The sequence below is a fragment of the Marmota monax genome, unplaced genomic scaffold, assembly GCF_021218885.2.
Source record: "Marmota monax isolate L192 unplaced genomic scaffold, Marmota_monax_Labrador192_F-V1.1 WCK01_AAM20220418_F8-fsc00055, whole genome shotgun sequence".
NCBI classification, from domain to species: Eukaryota; Metazoa; Chordata; class Mammalia; order Rodentia; family Sciuridae; genus Marmota; species Marmota monax.
Window position 1 is genome coordinate 7573873 of NW_026695205.1, and position 9463 is coordinate 7583335.

Genomic DNA, 9463 nt, shown 5'->3' on the forward strand with positions numbered 1-9463 from the left:
GAAGGAACAGTGCAGTACACTACTTAGCAACTTCCACATGTCTGCTTCCTAGGATCCCTGGCTCCCAACGACTCCAGCAGGGGTCAGGCAAACATGGTCTGATTTATTGATTACAAATGACCATGAATTGGCTACTAAGCATAAGTAAACTTTTGATTGTATGTGCATGCATATGCACATTACACATGTGTACACACATGGAGGCAGAGAGAGATAGAACATGCATGAGTCATGCTACCTCTGTCCCACCAACCAAGGCTTCATGGCCTGAAGCTCTATTTCCTTCTCATATGGATTGTGGATGTTGCAATTGGATTTTGGAATATTTTTTCACTTGCAACAACTAAGTCCTAAAAAGTTTAGTAATTTCCTTCATGGTTATACTCAGTGTTTAAATTCTCCATCATGATGATGTTCGGATTAGCTCTATCCAATAATTAGCTTTTCCTGATTTTAGACTCCCTCTCCAGCTTGTGTGTGTGTGTGTGTGTGTGTGTGTGTGTGTGTGTGAGAGAGAGAGAGAGAGAGAGAGAGAGAGAGAGAGAGAGAGAGAGAGAGAGAATCCTGTATTCTTTATTATTTATGGGGAATGAATGGAGATAGTACCACAAAAGCTAATGCCACTTGTTCAAAAAGGGACTGTATAGATTTGCTCCCAAACAATCACAAATAAAATATGACACAAAAAGTAATCATTTTTAAATAAACAATGAGGGGTAAATAAACAATGAAGGGTAAAAGTTTCCGATTTTGGGCAGGGAATGAGAATTCTGGGAGAAGTACAGGGGGCTTAGAGCCTCAATATGATGAAGTGAAGGAAGAAAAGTCCTGAAAATTCATCAGGCGAGAGCATATTTTAGCATAGGGTGGGGACTTATCCAGGGTGGTAGATTGACTGGCTCCGATCTTCACCCTCCTGAATGCATGCCCTGCCACAGTCTCATGGAGGGTGGCGTGTACTTCCTCTCTCAGACTTCGGGCTTGGCCCTGTGACTTGCTGTGATCCTGCGGGCAGGAGCAATGCTGGGCCAATTCCACCTCTCTGCCTTAAGAGGCCTCCCCGGGGGGTCTCTTGTGCCCTTTGGCCACTGCTGCCTCCAGGAGGTGTGCCTTGGCCAGCTCTGGACAGGACCCCAGACAGTGAGAGACATGTGGAGGGGAGCCAGCCACGGGCTCCAGGAGCAAAGCCATGTACACGCTGGAGCAGATGTCCCCAGCTGCGCCCAGACTCAGGCCCAGCCCAGCCAGCCCACTGACCTGGGAAAATAGCGGTCTTTGAAGCGGTGAGTTTGGAGTGACTTGATACACATGTACATTTGTAGCAAAGGCTAATTTAAAAATGTTTGGATGGGCTGGGGTTGTGGTAGAGTGCTCGCCTAGCACATGCGAGGCCCTGGGTTCGATCCTCAGCACCACATAAAAATAAATAAACAAAATAAAGGTATTGTGTCCAACTAAAAAATAAATATAAAATAATTGTTTGGAAAGAATTGGTGGTGTCTAAAGGAGAGGAGAAGGTGATCTAGAGGCCCCTTCCATCTCTAAACAGGAAGTTACTACCAAAGGGCTGGTCAGCCCGGTAGCCTGCTGCCTTGGAGGAATTCACTTCTGGCTTACTTGATTTAAAATCCAGAGCTAATCTGCCCAGTTTGGGGGTGGGAGGGATATTATTTTTGGTTTGCAAATATTCTAAATTTGATAATAATTAATCCAAAAATGGCCTAGGATAAGTCAGTATGCTTCTACTATTCTAGAATATCAGGCAAGTCCCTTGATTGTAAAGTGTAACTCCAGTTGTCCATCGGCCTGGTTCAGTGTTAGTAAGCTCGGGAACTTAATGAATCTATAAAAGGCTGAATGTAAAGTCTGGGGTTGCAAGAGCTGTTTCAGGATCTGCAATCAGCAAACACTTCCTTGTAGCTCTCCTCTCAGTCACCCCGTGCCTGCTCATTGCTTTCTCCTCCTTGCAGCCTAGATTTTCTTCCCTCAAAACATTGGGTTAACATCATGTGATTTTTTTTTCTTTTTCTTTTTAGTTTCAGGAATTGAACTCTAGGTGCCCTTATCAACTGAGCCACATCCCCGGCCCTTTTTTATATTTTATTAGAGACAGGGACTTGCTAAGTTGCTTGGGGCCTCTCTAAATAGCTGGGGCTGGCTTTGAACTCGTGATCCTCCTGCATCAGCCTCCCAAGCCACTGGGATTACAGGCCACCGTGCCCTGTGACATCATGTGAATATTATAGATGAATGCTGAGGTTATGAGTACCAAGACTTTGGAGAGGACCTCTATGTCAGCACTCAGGGAATCCTGCCTATCACTGGAACCAAGGCTCATCGCCTCATGAGCCTGCACTGAGGACATGTAATCAATGTGTTTACCTGTTTCCTACATCAACTATGTTTGTCTTACCTGTCCACTCACCTGATCTGTGAAAAATCCACTTGGATCCTGATAACTCGAGAGGGTGGATGGATACCCAGTGAAAACATCCTGTCACCACTTGGACTACTTTGAACATTGACATCTAGAAAATAGTGATAATTATAACGATAGTAACATGTTTTTGAACAGTGATGACCAGTAGGCGCTGCGCCAGGGGTTTTACCTGTGTGATTTCATTGAAGCCTCCCCATAATCCCGTGCAGTAGTAACTATTATTAATCCAGAGAGGTCAAACTAACCACATGTAGTTCATAAGTAGCCGAAGTGGGATTGGACGCTGGAGTAGACACCTCGGTCACTGATTTTTCACTACTTCACTGAGAGGTGTTGGTTGAAAACATGATTTTGGATATTCCCTGAAAAACCAGGACTTTCCTTTCTACCTACTTGTTTTTTCCACAATTATTCCAACTTTCTCTTGATAGGGTCCCCTAAACACCTATGTCCTCCAAATATAGTGAAGGGTATCCCTGCTCTTTCCTTGCAGTTCCACCCAATGGTCACCCCCTTGAAGCTCTCAAACAGGACTGGATTTATGCTAAAAATAAAGAAAATTCTAATTTGTTACTAAGCATTCATAAGAGGGCAGAAATAAAAATGATTGTGGCCTTACCCAAATGAGCTTTTCATCTCCACTGAATTTTATCACAATATTGATTTAAAAATTAAATCTCAGGGCTGGGGCTGTAGCTCAGTGGTAGAGCGCTTGCCTAGCATATGAGAGGCACTGGGTTCAATCCTTAGGACTACATGAAAATAAACAAATAAAATAAATGCATGCTGTCCATCTACAATCACAAAAATACATTAAAAAATAAATCTTACATGTTTAATTTTGATATTTCTTCTTTCTAAAAATAAAAAAAGTATTCCCTGGAGGTTACCTGGGGCCAGGAAGAACAATCACTGTCTCAGTCACACCAAGGATAGAAAGGAAGACTCCCCAGTGGTTTTCATGTGACAAACTGTCTGGGTCTTAGTGATGAGATGAGTCATGAAGTTAAAAAAAGAGGAGAGAAGAAAAGCCTTTTAAAAAGACTATGAGAAAAGCAGTACTTTAATCTATTTAGAGAAGCTTGGGAGACTTTTCCCCTTTGGTAAATGCCACAAAGAGTCATTTCTCATGAAAACTGAGAGACAGGCTATAGCATGACAAGGACTGTCCCCTGGGAATGCTCAGGGAGAGCACTGGAGCCAGGCCCAGTACGTGGGAGACACCAGGAAGAAGAGGCAGAAACACGTAGAATACTCTTCCAGCAATAATGGAGCTGGGAGGAAAGTAAGAAAGAGAGGAGGTATTTTAAAGGAAAGTCATTCTCACCATTCAAGAACCATAGAATGCATTCCCCATCCGCGCTGGCTTAGCAGAAGACGTACTAGACTTGGACATATCCTTGAAAATATACAGAAAACTTGGACATGTCACTTAAAACGATGCTACACAGAGTGTTTTGGATTTTGAATCTTGAACCTCCTTCACTTATATAACATGAGTGACCTTGAGCAATTCGTGACAGCTTCAGATGCACCGTTTGTAAAGTGGGAATCATGAAGGCCCAGGGAGGGTCAGTACTTACTGTGGAGGCAAGAGTGCTTGTCACAGCCAACTGAACTGGAATTCCAGTATGCAGACCTCAGATTTCTAGAGATTGACCACTTGGTTGGCATCATGGAAGGATGATGGAGTTTCTGTTACAGAACTGACAATACACGATGCGGTTCTCTGAGTGCCTACAGCAAACCCAAACTCCCTTCATGTAGAGGGAGTGGAGAATACAAGAGGAACACCTGTGCGACACTCCCTACTCAGTCAGGTTAGGCTTCAGGTGGATCTGACCCAGTGACACCTGGAAAGGCACACAAGTTTGGGGTGGGACTTGCTTTCCAATCTCGGTTTTTCTTGCTGGCTTGCGGAGGGCTGTTCGAGCCTCAGATCCCCATCCTCGGGATGGGAACACAAAGACTTACACGGCAACCCCTTGGAAAGACTGCAGGTGGCTTGTGAGAGATGCCCAGTAGGGGGTAGACATCTGATCCATGGCAGCAGTTGCCCCTTGGCAGGTCACAGATCCTCAGAGCAGGGACTGAGTCTCATGAACCTGTGATCTCACTGTGCTGAGAGCCATGCCTGTCGCACGCTGGGCACAGTAAGCCTTCACAGAATGGAGAAATAACCACAGAGCTTGCTTAGCGCTCTTGCCCTTTGCTCTAAATGTCATCAGATGGAGCTTTTGCCTGATATGGGAATTTTTTTCCCCCGAAGATCAACTGAGCACCATCTCTGACTTCAGAGTGTATCTCCAGAACAGATAAATGACACCAGCCCTGAACTGGCTGCCGGGGGCCTGTGGCCATCAGTGACACATTCAGATCCCACCCAAACATTGGATGTCTATAGCTTTGGACTCAGTACTGTACCATGTCCCAGCATCATTATGTCTGACAAGTCACTCTGAGAAAGTTAGGTACCCTTTGAACTTAATCTCCTCGTGCATGAGTAAGAGGTGAGGAGGAAACGGGACGTGTGTACTGCCCGGCAGAGCAAGGCAAGTTTTGGACCTGGTGTATGATGCCACCACTCGAGCTCCTAATGTGACGTTTGATTTCCAAAGGAGTTCAAGCTCTGTTGGAGCTTGAAAGGAGCCACATCCTACTGGGAACCACTCTGTGCCCGTTGGCCCTGAGCATCGTGTGGGGGGCAGAGTAGATGTGCAACCAGGGCTTTGGGAGTTGAGTTGCTTTCAACTGTTACTCAGACTCTACGTGAATCAAGAATACGGCTCCAGGAAAATGTGACTTTAGACACCAGTAACCATAACCAATTCACAGACGTAAGGCAAACCAAAGCAACTTTTTACCTTTCCGATATTAATTAGAGCAATCATCTAGAAGACACCACAGCCATAACATCTCTTGGACTGAACGAGGGTTTAGACAGATTGAACACTGAGGGTTGTCTTAGATGTGAGTAACACAAAACCCGACTCAACCTGGCCTCAAGATCAAGTGCACTTGCTGGGCCACAGTTTGGGAGTCTGAGGCAGGGTCCATCCTTCCAGCAGCACAATAATGTGATAAAGAACCCAGGTCCCTTCTGCTTCTCTGTTCTGACAACAGCGCTGGCTTAGTCTTGGATGGAAGCTGTGCCGAAGTGGGAGAGTGGACCCACGTTTTGTCATCTGTATCTTTGTTCGAGCACTGAACAGAACGTCAGCCCCTGTCACAGTCCCTCCTTACCACGTTCTCAGCAGCAAATGCTGTGCATAGGCGAGGGACCCTGGCAAGGTTCTGGGAAGGTGACCAAGTGGGGGCCAGCTCCACGGGCTCCATCCCCTCTGCACAGGCTGGGAGTGGGGTGGGCAGGCAGGCTGGGGACTCCAGCACGGTGCCTCCCACGGCAACCACTGTTCGTGGGAAAGAGGCAGAAGGTCAGACTGCGTGGAAGAATTGGGTTGATTAGTGGCTGATAAAATAGCTTTATGATTAACCAACTGGAGAGAGATGACAAATGACCTACTGTAGGAATCTTCCCTTCCTTTACCCTGCCAGCTCCTCCCGCTTTTATACAAAAAATGTGTCATTTCAGAAAGGACACCAAAAGAATAGAGGGAGGGGTGTAGGGGGAAGGTGAGGGAAAGGGGAAGGTACCAGGAGACAAAACTGAGCAAACTGTTTTGCTGGACTCTGGATGATGAGCATGTACAGGTATGCAACGACAGACTCTACTCTTTTGTATAATTATAATGTTCCAATAAACGGGAAAAAACCAAAAATGTGTCATTTTACATACTTACGCCATATGAATTACACATTTATACGAGTATCTCACAACCCAGCTATGGAGCTGTGGAAAGCAGGGACTGTGTCTGGCCCATCTTTCCAGCCTCGTACGTAAGAAAGAGCTCAGCTTTCAATATTATTTAAAAATCAGTTAATGAGGAGAAGCTTCAGGAGGGAGATTTCAAATGTTCACATATGTGAAAAGAAAACTTCCTAACGATAAATGTATTACATAAGCCTCTAGCCATCTTCACCCTTAGCTGTGAAGGGGATGGGCACTGGATTCATGTACAACTGAGGATCCCTTCGATCCTGGAACATGGTGGTTCTCTGAGCTTACCAACCTTATACGCTTCGTGATGGAGGCACAGACATTTCCCAGGTGGAGGTCAGGACTCTGGATGATGAGAAGGCAATGGGGTCCGCAGTCTGTCTCCTGAGAGTCTGGACCTGCTTCCCAGGGCCCTGACGCCCACAGAGGGAGGGTGTCCCTTCTCCTTGCCAGGGGTGATGACTGACTGGTCCTTGCTGATGGGGGTCTGGAGTGAGCCTGGCATTCTCTGTCTGCTTATAGATCAGCTGCCAAGATAACAAGAAACACAACTGCAGGAAGTTTCATGAGCCAACGGCGTATGGGCACAGGGGAGGGGTTTCTTATCAGGAGCAGTCTTCAGCTCCAGGGCTCCTAAAGAAAGAATAAATAAGCAGCATTCGACTGACCGGCAGATGCTCAGTGTTTACCCAGGGCTGACAGTGGGCAGGCCCTCAGGCTAGAGGGATCTTGCATACTTGGAAATCAGCTTCCAGCCTACAATAAAGTTTGGAGTTCAGTTAGATGCAAAACACACATTTGCGCACACACACACACACACACACACACACGGTGGAAAACAACATCCTCAATAGCAAAGGGAGGCCAGGAGACCTCCCAGGGACTCTGCTGCTCACAGGACAGTTTCCTGCCGGGCCCACAGTGCCAAGGGTGCTGGGACCACCTCTGGGGAACCAAAAAAGTCACTGAAATCTGGATCAAAAGGATCCTTTATGGACCCTACTCCAGGATCAAAAAGAACCCCAACTGTCTCAATCCAACATCAGCCTCTTCAGAACTAAGGGACTGAAAACGGCTGGGGAAGATCGCGAGGAGGCCCAGCTCTCTCATTTGCTTCCAGCATGGACATTCTGTCCACCGTATTTGAGATGACTTTCCTAAGTCCTTTGATTCTCCCAAATATTCCACCCAACATCAGCTTAGGGGTCATATTTTAATATAGTAGTAAAATTCATACTTCACTCTCAACCTGTCCCCTCAGACATGACCACTGTGAGCAGAGTGCCAGACAGTTTTCTCCATCTTCTTGTATATGATTCATTCTTTCACAAATTTACAAGATTTTTTTCTTAGAATACTACGCTGGTCTGTGTGTAAATACATAGGAAAACAGATCTGGAAGGGTCTAAGCAGACACGTCTATTCTACGGCACATGCATGTTGCTGCTGCTTTAAACAACAAAGAGGTATTTAGGTAAGATTGTGAAATTTCTAAAAGGAGAAAATAAAATTTCTATTCCTTGGTGTGGTTACTAATAAAAAGTACTTGGCTTTTTTGTTAGTCGCATTTCTGTCACTGTGACAAATACCTGAGAGGAACAGCGTGAAAGGACGGAAGGTTCGTTTCCGCTCACAGTCCCAGTCCATGGCTGGTTGGCTTCCTGGCTTTGGGGCCTGTTTGGGGCAGAATGTCCTGGTGGGAGCCGGTGGTGAAGGAAGCGGCTCACTCCCGGAGCCAGGAGGCAGAGGGCAGCCCCCGGGCCAGGGACCCAGCTCCCCTTCCAGGGCGTACTCCCAGTGGCCCCCCTGCCTCCGGGAGACCCCCCCCCCCCCCCGCCGCACCCGTCCACCCCCTCCCACGGCACCACTGGGGAGCATTCGAGATCCACAACAGCTCTGGGCGCAGACTCAAGGCAAGAGCCCTGGCACTCAAGTGCATGGTGACAAATGACAGTGTTTGATTTTCGTGCCCCCCCACCCCCACCCCCACCCCCCAGGGAAGAATAAGCCCAGAGGAATGAGAAGGAAGAGCCTTGAGTTTCTACTGGACCCCCAAAGTGCTAACTGCTCGAAAGAGCGATGTGGCCAGGTGACACACTCCAGGGTGGGGCGGAGGTTATCCTCAAGGGGCCTCATGAGGAGGAGTCAGTGGACGAAGGAGGCCTGGCCGCAGTTCTAGCATCTAGGTCTGCGAGCCAGCAGGAGGCAGTCTCTGTGGGCTTCAGCTCCCTGCCTTGCTAAATAGCCCATTCCAGAGCATTGAAAACCCGAGAATTAGGGAGGAGTCCCACTCTTTACCTTTCCAAGTAAAGACAGTCAAAAGGAAGTTTGCTGCAAGTAAGCAACAAACCCGCGAGCTGTCACCAAGCGCAGTGGTCCCTTCATAAATGAAAGGAACGTTAACACCAAAAACAAGGCCATAATCTTATATCCTGAAAAATAAAATTTGGAACTCAACTTAATGTTACCCCCCCACACACACACACAAATTTCCCTTTTTGCCGTCTCCTTTATGGGCAAGTGCAGTTCTGCCCTGGGCTTTCTCCGGGAACGTCAGTGGTAGCGCTCTCGTGGCAAATTCAGGGGTGTAGAGGGGAATTCTAAGCCCCGCAGCACAGCAGAGAAGTCCAGCATGGAGAGAATGCTCCAGGTTCATTATCAAACAGTTGCTACGCACAGGATCCTTTTCCAGGTGGACAAGCTCCACGGCGAACAACACACACACACACACACACACACACACACACGACCCGACTCCCAGGAGCTCATGTTCTAGGTACGGGAACCAGGGTATGAATGCACACAGAGGCAAATAACGCTCCATTACACTGGCATTGACTCCTCCAAGAAAAACAAATCAGGGTCCGTGGGAGGGCGGAGCCTGTGGAGTGCAGAGAGTGATCAGGAAGGAGGACCCCACACCACAGAAGCAGCCATTGGCACAGCTGAGCAAGCAGAGGCCCGAGTCAAGGACATGCTCTGCATACTCAGGAAGCTGTGCCCAGGGGTAAGGAGAGAGAAAGTGAAGCAGAGGTGGCTGAGAGCCAGGTCCCAGAGGACCTTAGAAGCTCCTGTGGGAGCCAACTTTCCTGAGTGGATGGTGAACCATTGGAGGACACCAGTCAGAGGAGTGATGTAGTCCAGCTTAAGGCTTGCGTATGTGTGTGTGTGTGTGTGTGTGTGTG

At 47.4% G+C, this 9463-nt stretch overlaps 1 long non-coding RNA gene across 1 annotated transcript; it reads right to left on the reverse strand.

Moving 5' to 3' along the window:
• Window positions 1–559: 559 nt before the first annotated feature.
• Window positions 560–8071, reverse strand: LOC124083476 (uncharacterized). Its single transcript, XR_006848753.2, has 4 exons — window positions 7868–8071; window positions 6571–7034; window positions 2426–5850; window positions 560–1005 (listed from the first exon to the last, which is right to left on the reverse strand). It is a non-coding gene; the product is annotated as an uncharacterized LOC124083476 (long non-coding RNA).
• Window positions 8072–9463: the final 1392 nt, after the last annotated feature.